Source organism: Ranitomeya imitator, chromosome 8, assembly GCF_032444005.1.
Source record: "Ranitomeya imitator isolate aRanImi1 chromosome 8, aRanImi1.pri, whole genome shotgun sequence".
Lineage (NCBI taxonomy): Eukaryota > Metazoa > Chordata > Amphibia > Anura > Dendrobatidae > Ranitomeya > Ranitomeya imitator.
This window is the reverse complement of record NC_091289.1, coordinates 130113888-130126195: the sequence shown is the minus strand read 5'-3', so window position 1 is coordinate 130126195 and position 12308 is coordinate 130113888. Positions and strand designations below refer to the sequence as shown.

The 12308-nt window shown below is 42.1% G+C and overlaps 1 protein-coding gene across 1 annotated transcript in view; it reads left to right on the top strand.

The window, feature by feature from the left end:
* The window catches only part of COL11A1 (collagen type XI alpha 1 chain), a 301659-nt gene that overhangs the window by 117097 nt on the left and 172254 nt on the right, over positions 1-12308 (top strand). The gene's annotated exons all lie outside the window — the stretch shown is intronic.

The following is a 12308-nucleotide window of genomic DNA, read 5'->3' as shown; positions in this document are numbered from 1 at the left end:
TTTCTGCCTGTTAGTTCAACTTATCTAACACAATAAAAAGGCTCCTTTACCCTACGATCGCTCTATCACATGAGGAGCTTTTTCCAGGAACAGCACTAGACTCATTCTGGTATGGCAATTAAAACCTCATTTAAATAAATTGGTCTGAGCTGCAATACCTGATCTCACCTAATGACTAGTGTGGTGCTGTGTCTGGGAAAAGAGACCTTTTTCTTCAAATGTTATATAACCTCTTTATTCATTTCAACTCTTTAACTTTATAATGAAAGGATAATTCAAATAATGTATTCATTTCTTTATTACCCTTAATTGCATATATTCTTATAATTGTTTCTAGCATTATTTTGTATTAACCACATTTTCCATTACCTCCTGCTTCATAGTAGTTAAAACGGTTTTTCAAGGTCCGTTTCAAAGTGTAAAAATCTACAAAATGCTTGTAATATTGTTAAGATTGACAAGTAGTTCAGCTTTCATCAGGTGTATAGTCAGAAAATAGTTTTAAGCAGGAATACAGCGCTCACCATTGTTTGCTTACATCCTGGTAATGGGCGTTCCTTTATCTTCACAAATTACATTTGCCATTAGTCTTTGGCGTATCCTAGAAGGATCTGCTACTTTCTGTTGTTACCACCTGAAAAAAAAGAGACCATTTTAATAGACCATTAAAATACATGTAACTTCAACAGAGTAACGCAATGGAGGAAACATAATGCACATGACTATATCCAATTTCCTTAGTGTAAAAATATCAAAATTAGATATAAACCTCATCAGCTTGTTTATGCTGATGGTACACATTGCTTTTGAGGATATGCAAGAGATGACTTACATCTTTATGCAGACTAATGTGGTGTGTGGTCCTGCTGCCCCGACGTACGTTTCACCCTTGCTGCATCAGGGAGCGTATGATATGACCATGCATTATACCTATAAGATAGCTAGTTAAGTGCAGACGCTCAAATGAGGTTTATATCTAATTTTGTTATTTTTACTATGTGCTATAGAGCACTAAGGATATCGGATATAATTATTTGTAGTATGTGGTCCTCCATTGCGTTACTCTGTTGAATTTACATGCATTTTAATTGACTATTTACAATTAAATTTAAGAATTTTTTATCTTTTTTTCGGGTGGTAATCATAGTTCAGGTTTGCCTTTAGCAATTATTCATTAAGTATTCATGCTCTATATATACTGGTAGTCATCAGCATTCTGTTGCTCTCTGAGATTGCGGCACCAATACAACCATTGTTTCCCTTGGTTACATACTTGCCTGCTGTTTGACAATTCTGTCCTCCTTTGGAATTTTCCATTATCACATACTGCCCATATATACTGTATATATACACGCGCACACACACATGTAGCAAAAGCACAGTCCTCAGATGCAGTCGCCAAAAAAATCCAACAATTACGCAACACAAACACTTAGTTCTGGGTGAAGCTCTGCAAATGTTTTAGGCAAGTGTGTAAAAAAAAAAGTTCTGCAGAGGAAGAATGCTTTTAAAAAACAGCATTCATTTTTCTATGTACACTTTACTTAAAGTCAAGGATTTCATAGGTTTATAGTCAGGTGTGTGAGTGTTAACATATTATACCAAACAGGTGACAATGATTATCATTTTCAAATGCAAGTTGGAACAGTCATTGACTGAAACAGAAACAGCTGTGAACGAGGCTTAAAACTAGACGAGGAGCAGCCAAACTATACTACAAAGAAGAGGTTGTGGAGACTTTTATATCACAGGCCATACTTCATGGAAACACTGGGCACAGCAACAAGACACAAGGTAGTTATACTGCATCAGCAAGGTCCCACCAAGGCAAAAATTTCAGACTGGGGTTTCAAGATATCCTGTTTAAGCTCTTTAGAAGAAGCATAAATAAATGGGCAATTTTGAGGACCATAGTGGTTGCCCAACGAGATTTAAAGGGAAGATGTCAGCGGGTTTTTTCTATTTAATCTGAGATCAGCATGATTTAGGGGAAGAGAGCCTGATCCCTGTGATATGTCACGTGCTCAGCAGCTTACTGTAGTTCCTGTACAATTAATGTTATCAGTAAATGATTATCACTAGCAGACAAGGTTTCGCGCGCAAACCGCCCAAGCTAATCTGTGCGGCTCCGCCCAAACCAGTGATTGGCAGCTTGGTTAGGATGCACTGTGCACACCGGAAGCTTCCAATCAGGGGTAGGGTAGGGGTTATACAGGGATCAGCATTTTGAAGCCTGTTACATTTGCTGCAGAGAAAACAGGGATTTTATTGAATCTGTACCAAGAAGCCCATTAAGTGATACATTACTGGAATCGGGCTATTTGTTCCTACATCATGCAGTGCTCAGCTAACATAGTAAAAACCTGATGACAGATTCCCTCCCATGCAACAGATGAAGTAGGCATCATGCTTACTTCCCCTCGAAAATGGAATATATCCAGCAGTGCCATCAGTCCAAAACTGACAGCAACCAGTGGGACTCGGCTACACCCATCTATTGTTCGGAGAAGTCTGGACAGAAGTGGTCTTTATGGAAGAATTGCAGTCAAAAAGCCATACCGCTGTACCTATGACATGGAACTAAAACCAAGCAACTCAGTTATTCTTGGAAAATATAGGAACTTGTTGCAGAAAAATGTCAGTGGGTTCTTTGGACTGATGAATAATAACGTTCAATATTTGGCTGTAACAGAAGGCAGATTGTTCTCAGGTTGGAGAGCAGAACAATAATGAACGTCTTCAGGCAACAATGAAGCATGGTGGAGTTTCTTTGCAGAATGTCAACAAACCAAGATGGCCATACGGTCAGGATTAATGGTGTCTTTTTGCTGAAATTCAGGCAGATATTTATTCATCATACAACACCAACAGGCAGGCATCTGATTGGCTCCATGTTTATTCTGCAGCAGGACAATGACCCCAAACATACAGTCTAGGTCATTAACAACTATTTTCAGCATAAAGAACAATGAGTCATGGAAGTGATGATATTGTCCCAACAGAGATGTGATCTCACCATCATCAGGTCTGTCTGCGATTATATGAAGAGACAGAAGGGTCCGTACAAGCCAACATTCACAGAAGATCTGTGGTTAGTTCTCCAAGATGTTTGAAATAACCTCTCTGCTAGGTCCCTTCTAAAACTGTGTGCCAGTGTACCTAGAAGAATTGATGCTATTTTGACGGCAAAGGATGACAACACCGAAAAATTATTTTAATGAGATTTTTCTTTAGTTCATTTACTATATAATTTTGATACTTGATAGTAATTTCAAAGCATGATTACATTGTAGCATTCTTTCCAAATATGCCTTAATCTTTTCACAGAGCTCTAAGTGTACATTTTAGACTTAAGTTCAGCTGAGACCGCAGATATTGCCAGGATCAGCCAACAGTCCAATGGTCATGTTAGCCTACTAACTCTCATTGCATGTCTTTGGCTGAGAGAAGGACCAAGCCTGTAGTTGCCCTATAGCTAATTATTTTGTTGAGTTCCAAGATATGTTCTTGCCTGAAGGGTTTTGAGGAGGACAGAGGAGTCTAATATTGACTCTGTCAGAGAACACAAAAAAGCTTAGACATGCAGAATGTTCCTGTATAGGGGAGGGGGTAGAGGGAAAGATAGTTGACGGCTGAATGATTGTGCAGCCTACACCTATCTAATGTGTATGGAGCCCTAAGTTCTTACTAGCCTCTTTTTGAACTGTGATGGAAAAGTAGGGTGACCCTGGGTCCAGCTCTTAAGCGTCTGTGTCTGGACTCTAGTCTTGCTTGTGGTGTGTCATAGAGTCAACTAGGATGGAGTGAGCAGAAGGACGTACTCTGCTGGCGATGTCACAATACAACTATCTTATCACCCCTTCTATGTACAGCCCCATCCAGCAGTACATCACTCCTCTCAACCTGTCTATGTACAGCCAATTTTGCAGTACACTACTACTCTCAGCCACTCTATATACAGTCTCATTCTGCTGTACATCATAATTCGCAGGCCCTCTATTTACAGCCTCATCTTGCAGTGCATAACTCCCTCAGCCCCTCTATAAACAACCCCATACTACAGTAGATTACTTCTCTCAGTCCCTATATAGACCACATAATCCTGTAGCACATTGCTCCTCTCAGCCCCTCTATACACAGCACCCTGCATTACATCGCTTCCCTCTATATACAGCCTCCTCCAACAGTACACTGCTCCTCGCATTCCTCTCTACAGCTAACCCTCTGCAGTACATAGCTCGTCTAAACCCTTCTATACTGAGCCTTCTATAGCACATTGCTCCTCTCAGCCCATTTATACACAGCAAATCTATAGCATTACATCACTCTAGAGCCCTATCTATATACAACCGCTTTCAGTACTTTGCTCCTCAGCCCCACTGTATACAGCCTCCTCTTGTAGCTCTCCTCTCAGCCCCTCTCTATATTTAGCTCCCTCAAGCAGTACATTGATTTTCTAAATCTTCTACATATGGTACCATCCTGCAGTATATCAGTCTTCTCATCCCCGCTATATGTTACTCTCTTGCAGTACATCACTTTTCTCAGCATCCTATCTATACAGTCCTCTTCTGCAGGACATTGCTCCTTTCAACCCATCAATATACAGCCTCCTGCAGTACATTGCTTACCTCTGCCGTTCTACATACAGCCCCCTCAAGCAGCATCCCTTTCTATATACAGCCTCCTGTGGCACAAGGCTCCTCTCAACCGAAGTTTCTGCAGCTCAATGCTCCCAGCCATCAGCCCTGTAGTGCAGCAGTAGCACCGTACGCAGTGAAGAGGCAGTGACCCACAAAGTTCCAACACAAAATCTCTCTTTAAAGGGACACTGTCACCTGAATTTGGAGGGAACAATCTTTAGCCATGGAGTCGGGGTTTTGGGGTTTTTGATTCACCCTTTCCTTATCCGCTGGCTGCATGCTGGCTGCAATATTGGATTGAAGTTCATTCTCTGTCCTCCATAGTACACGCCTGCACAAGGCAATCTTGCACAGCGCAGACGTGTACTATGGAGGACAGAGAATGAACTTCAATCCAATATTGCAGCCAGCATGCAGCCAGCGGGTAAGGAAAGGGTGAATCAAAAACCCCAAAACCCCGCCTCCATGGCTGAAGATTGTTCCCTCCAAATTCAGGTGAGAGTGTCCCTTTAATGTGATAATTCACACATAAAAGTCCATTTCTTACAAGTGCCTAGCATGCATGTTTAGTTCACATAAACATAGCACTATATAGGACACGGCATCTTTCAAGTCACAGTTCCTAAACACGCCGGGCTTCCCTGTGTCCAGTTTCCATGGGGCGACTGCACGCCGTATCAAGGTCTCTTATACACAGCTTTACTTCAATAGTTTTGCAGATCACTCATACGCCAGTCTTCCTCTGACCAGTTACCGCAGGTGACCGCACCGCTGTGTCAATGTCCTATTACTCACACAGCCATACACAGTGCATGTTATCCTCCGGAACGCAGCCAGGCGCCATATCCACTTGTTTGCAATCGTTGCACATGCCAGTCCTTTTTCTGGCACAGGACATCCACATCCGAGACCAGTTACCATGGATAACTTGCATAGCTGTGTACGCTGCAGGTGTCAGGCTATTCAGCTACCTGACTGCTGGCACTGCTGGCCTGTGCTGCTTGACACACACAGCCAGCGCTCTGCCGGCCTCTGCTCTGCACAACAGCACACACCAGAGTGACACTGATGTTACACCTGACATCTGACATACCCTTTCCTGCAGGGGTTTTAACAAAGGAACCTGTGGCTTCCTGCCACATGGAAAACCCGGACTGGAAATTAAATGGACTGCACCACTAACATACTGCAGACAGTTTCAAACACACACATTCCAGAGCCAGTTTTCCCTACATCTGTCTTGGACGAGCTATGCTCGTGACTGCCACCCACTCCTATGGACTTTATACGCTTCCATGCACCACCTGGGGAGAACACACAGTGACCCCTACCTATGGCATCTATCACTGCTTCACCATTGCAATCACAGCTACACCTGCGATTGCAATACCCCCTCATGACCTTACTACGCCTATGTGCGCATCCTGGAGAGCACAAACAGTGACCCTACCTGTGACACGGGTCACTGCCTCACAGCCCCCTTATGCAGCACATTAGTCCCCTTAGCCCCTCTATATACAGCCTCCTACTGCAGCACATTGCTCTCCTCAACTCCTCTATACACAGCCTCCAGCAGCAAATCACACCCCAGCTTTCTTAGTACACAACCCCATTTTGCAGTATATCACTCCTTGCAGCCCCCTCCTTCAGCACATCACTCCTCAGCCCTCTTTATTTATGGCCTCCTGCAGGACATCTCTCTCGAATACACAGCTTCATAAAAAGCATATCACCTTCTGTCAGAGTTAGGAGCGCAACGCTTTCCTGTTGTACGCAGGACACTTGATAGACATAACTAATCAATTCTGATTCCAATAAGAAAATCTACCAATCTCCCATAACTTTTTCTAGTTCTTGAGAACCGGTTATAACGGTAAACCACCAATGAGTCCAGTACTTATTAGTTGATTATAGGCTCTAGACCAGGAATATAGTGATTTTTCCCTATGGTATTTCTTTTGATGGTTTTCCACTGGACAGTGATTATTTCCTGTTTTACTTAGTAAATCCGGTGGAGAGGTGGGAGAAAAAGTAGAGCAATAGGAATCCAACGGCTCGTTCTGCCGGGGCCTTGTTGTCTTTGTGTCTGCTCTTTGCCTTCCAAATTAGAACCATGTGTTTCTGCCATGGGAGAGATCTCTCTGGAGGCCCCGGCTTCTGAAATGTACAATCCATTGATACAAACATCCCTCAGAGCTACTGTGTAACATGATAACGCTGCTTCTTGTGGAAAATAGGAGCGCTGAGATCATCGTGGAAATATTCTGAGGCATTCAGGGAAAATATATATTCAGAAGAAATTCACCTCTAATGCGTTTTCCAGACAATGTCTCTATACTGCTGAAATTTGTGGTTTCAAATGGTTTTAACCCGTTCATTGCTTTCCGAGGGTCTCGCTCTGGCTCAAAAACCCAGGATAGAGTGTAGTCCGATCATTGGACAGTTTTTGGTAGCCACCAATTTGACCCCCATGTGTTAAGACTTTTTGTGTTGGAAATGCCCATAGACTCGCGAGAAAATACTACTTGGCATTTTAGATGCTCTACAACACGTCTAAAGAGCTGAGCTGTATGATTATCATGCTCTCTTTACCCATGGTTTATGTAGTCAAGTATTTGCAGCACTTTTAATTAAGTTACTGGTTGCTATCAGTCTGTATCTTTTCATAGGAACCATAAAAATTAATATTAAAATAGGTTGGGCCAATTCCAGACTATACAGGAAGGGAGTAGAGAAAAGAAACCTAAATATAAAGAGCCCGATTTGCACCTTTTTTTGTCTAGTTTCTGGTGCTTTTTGCCTGTTTTCAATTATGCCTACTTTTTCTTTTAACGTTTTAATGTTAACTTTTTTTTAAAGTCTATTTTATATTTACCATATTTTTTGGATTGTAAGATGCACTTTTTTCCCCACTAAATTTGTGGGGAAAATGGGGGTGCGTCTTATAATGCAGATATACCTTACCAGCCGCGGTGACCCAGGGTCCCAGGGTCGCTGTTGGAGGAGGCAAGAGTGGAGCGTTGCTGCGGGCCGCAGGCTGGGATGAGGGGGTGTTCGGATGTGTTGCGGATATTTGTGTGTAACCCCTTCTCATGTACAGCACCATGGAATCAATGGTACTATATAAATAAATAATAATAATAATGATAAAAATGTGCACCGCTGCGGGTGTTCGGTGGTGCAGGGGCTCTGCCGACATTTTGTGAAAGCCCGGAGCCGCTGCACTTACATGGTTTCCTATGCGGCGAACTCCGGGAAAATGGCTGCTGGCGCATGCACAAATGGAGATCTCAGCGCCAAGATCTCGGGAGATGAGATCTCAGTGCTGCGTCTGGCAGGGATTTTTCCGGAGTACACCGCATAGTAAACCATGTAAGTGCAGGGGCTCTGGGCTTCCACCAAATGTCGGCACAGCCCCCACACCACCAAACACCCGTAGTGGGGCATATCCGAACACTCCCTCATCCCAGCCTGCAGCACCGCTCCACTCCTGCCTCCTCCAGCAGCGACCCTGGGACCCCGCTCCACCACGGTCACCACCCCCGGTAAGCAATAAGATGCATGGATTATAAGAAGCACCACCATTTTGTTAAAAAAAAAAAAGTTTTTTCCTATTTTTCCTCTCAAAATTTGGAACAGAGTCTTCCCCTGATTCATCGCTTGTGAAAAATTGCAACGTTTGTTGTGAATGTATTACTTATGCCCCTTCACACACTCACCTGGAGTGGTTTTTTGTATAAAATAAAATCAAAATCTGGGCCAAAGGACCTTTTAAAAAAACTCCCGAAGAATTCAACTATAAACATAGCAAAAATGCAACGGTATTTACCGTCCAAGGTCACAGAAGCTAATGCACAACGAGAATGCAGCAGACCCCGTTAATAAAGGTGCAGAATACTGATGAAACAACCACTCACAACCTACAGTTCATAGAGGAGTTGCTTGCCCAGTATTAGAAATACCCATAGATGAAGCTTTGAATAGGGCACAAGTCCCCCCCATGTAAAGCAGAGTGCCCAGCTAACAGCCTATTGCAAGTCCATACTATTACAGGTCCTTCTCAAAAAATTAGCATATAGTGTTAAATTTCATTATTTACCATAATGTAATGATTACAATTAAACTTTCATATATTATAGATTCATTATCCACCAACTGAAATTTGTCAGGTCTTTTATTGTTTTAATACTGATGATTTTGGCATACAACTCCTGATAACCCAAAAAACCTGTCTCAATAAATTAGCATATCAAGAAAAGGTTCTCTAAACGACCTATTACCCTAATCTTCTGAATCAACTAATTAACTCTAAACACATGCAAAAGATACCTGAGGCTTATATAAACTCCCTGCCGGGTTCATTACTCAAAACCCCCATCATGGGTAAGACTAGCGACCTGACAGATGTCAAGAAGGCCATCATTGACACCCTCAAGCAAGAGGGTAAGACCCAGAAAGAAATTTCTCAACAAATAGGCTGTTCCCAGAGTGCTGTATCAAGGCACCTCAATCGTAAGTCTGTTGGAAGGAAACAATGTGGCAGAAAACGCTGTACAACGAGAAGAGGAGACCGGACCCTGAGGAAGATTGTGGAGAAGGACCGATTCCAGACCTTGGGGAACCTGAGGAAGCAGTGGACTGAGTCTGGTGTGGAAACATCCAGAGCCACCGTGCACAGGTGTGTGCAGGAAATGGGCTACAGGTGCCGCATTCCCCAGGTAAAGCCACTTTTGAACCATAAACAGCGGCAGAAGTGCCTGACCTGGGCTACAGAGAAGCAGCACTGGACTGTTGCTAAGTGGTCCCACGTACTTTTTTCTGATGAAAGCAAATTTTGCATGTCATTCGGAAATCAAGGTGCCAGAGTCTGGAGGAAGACTGGGGAGAAGGAAATGCCAAAATGCCTGAAGTCCAGTGTCAAGTACCCACAGTCAGTGATGGTGTGGGGTGCCATGTCAGCTGCTGGTGTTGGTCCACTGTGTTTCATCAAGGGCAGGGTCAATGCAGCTAGCTATCAGGAGATTTTGGAGCACTTCATGCTTCCATCGGCTGAAATGCTTTATGGAGATGAAGATTTCATTTTTCAGCACGACCTGGCACCTGCTCACAGTGCCAAAACCACTGGTAAATGGTTTACTGACCATGGTATTACTGTGCTCAATTGGCCTGCCAACTCTCCTGACCTGAACCCCATAGAGAATCTGTGGGATATTGTGAAGAGAAAGTTGAGAGACGCAAGACCCAACACTCTGGATGAGCTTAAGGCCGCTATTGAAGCATCCTGGGCCTCCATAACATCTCAGCAGTGTCACAGGCTGATTGCCTCCATGCCACGCCGCATTGAAGCAGTCATTTCTGCCAAAGGATTCCCGACCAAGTATTGAGTGCATAACTGAACATTATTATTTGATGGTTTTTTTGTTTGTTATTAAAAAACACTTTTATTTGATTGGATGGGTGAAATATGCTAATTTATTGAGACAGGTTTTTTGGGTTATCAGGAGTTGTATGCCAAAATCATCAGTATTAAAACAATAAAAGACCTGACAAATTTCAGTTGGTGGATAATGAATCTATAATATATGAAAGTTTAATTGTAATCATTACATTATGGTAAATAATGAAATTTAAGACTATATGCTAATTTTTTTAGAAGGACCTGTAGATCAGTCAGACTGCCCGACACACAAAATTTTGGGACATTTTTGCAAAACATCAAGTTCTTTGCGCTAAGTATTTAAAAAACAGGTTAAAGACAAAAAATAAAAACAATTTTTAACGTTGCACAACATTCATGAACCAAGTGCGCCGTTTTTAAGAATTTGATTCAATAAAAGTCAATGAATACAACAATGTAAAAAAAAAAAAGTAACTTAAAAAAAATCATAAATGATGGATCAGGCCCCAAATGTTCCAAAAAATATCAATATCAGATGGATTTATAGGAATAGATCACATCTGGGTAGTGGAACCTATTACCAACAAAGTCACAATAAAACTATACGGCAACTACGTCACGGCTACGACTACAGTCCCTACTGATGGAATATGCAAAATAAACATAAAAGGCCACGTTCCAAAATGTTCTGGAATTTTTCGCCTACATCCCAACATCTGGATATGGCATATTAGTTTGGGTAGGTCCTTATAAGCATACATTCGCAGACTGTGGTGAATATGTCACCGACACATGAGAAGTCCTGGTGCCGCCTGTGAAAATGTTTTATGTGTCAGATCATTCCAGCGTTAGCCAAAGGACATCACACTCACAGATATTTCTTGCCCGGAGTAAAGGTGTTCCAATCTAAATGAACAGTGAAGGGAACAGATATTTTAATAGGAGTTAGTCTTCAAAATCTTGGAGAAGTTCGGGAAATTTGACCCAGTTGGCCGCTCAACTGAACATGTCAATGTGCAACTAAAACTGACCATTTTCCAAACAGTATTTGTCAAAAATGTCATCATGGTGAAAGAAACTATAAAGCTGACCTTCACGCACATATTTTTTCCCAATTTTAGTTATGATAGAAATCAGACGGTCAAATATTTCTAGTCTTATGTTTATATTTGTCATTTTTGGGGAAATAATTTCATGGTAATTGATAACAGCAGTGTACCATTTCTTTTTAAGTCTATTATGTAATAGTCTTTCATTTCATGTTAAAAGGAATCTGTCAGCAGGCATTTTCTATGGAATCCGAGAGTAGACTGATGTAGGGCAGTGTTCCCTAACTCCAGTCCTCAAAAGCAGCCAACAAATCGTGTTTTCAGATTCTCCTTAGTATTGCACAGTCAATAATTCCATCACTTGTGCCATACTAAGGAAATTCTGAAAACATGATCTGTTGGTTGGTGGCTCTTGATGGTGGTTGGAGTTTGGGGGAATCTGACATAGGAACAGGGAGCTGGATTCCAGTGATGTGTCACTTACTGGGCTGCTTGGTTCAGTTTTGATAAAATCCTTTTTATCTTCTCTAGATGTATCAGTTCTATCAATGCTCAGCTGTGTATAACCCCGCCCACACCTCTGATTGGCAGCTTCCTGTGTACACTGTCAGCAAGCTGCCAATCAATGGTGGGGGTGGGGTTACAAAGAATAGCTGGACTACCTGGCACATGATGCCTAGTCCTGCAGCAATAATCACTTGCTGATATAACATTGATTTTATTGAAACTTCCGCAAGCTGTTGAGCAAGTGACGCATCCCTGGAATCAGTCTCCTTCATTATGCTACTCTCAGAATAAATAGCAAACATTTTTTTTGATAGATTTCCTTTAAAGCTGCATTCAGCATAACAGCTAAATATACACACACACTGCTGTCCCCTTCCTTTGCGTATATTTTCATCATTGTATCCTATGGAGCTTATTTGCTTATAAGTAATCATAACTCTACAATTAATCATGGAAAGCAATTAGCCGTTTGTGGCAGTATAAGCATTGATAATGCATTGATTAAAAACACCATCAATGGGCGACTGATGAAGGACTTGGCGCATGGCACCTAAAACGAAGGAGTTGTTCCCCTCTTTCACTTTCTGAGACCAGCACTACTCAAGTGTATGGGGCTACGCTACAATTCCTATATGTTACCAATCTCTGAATTACAGCTAAAAAATGTATAAGGGCATCCTGGTCCCCTTTCTCTAGGATCCCTCAGAGATT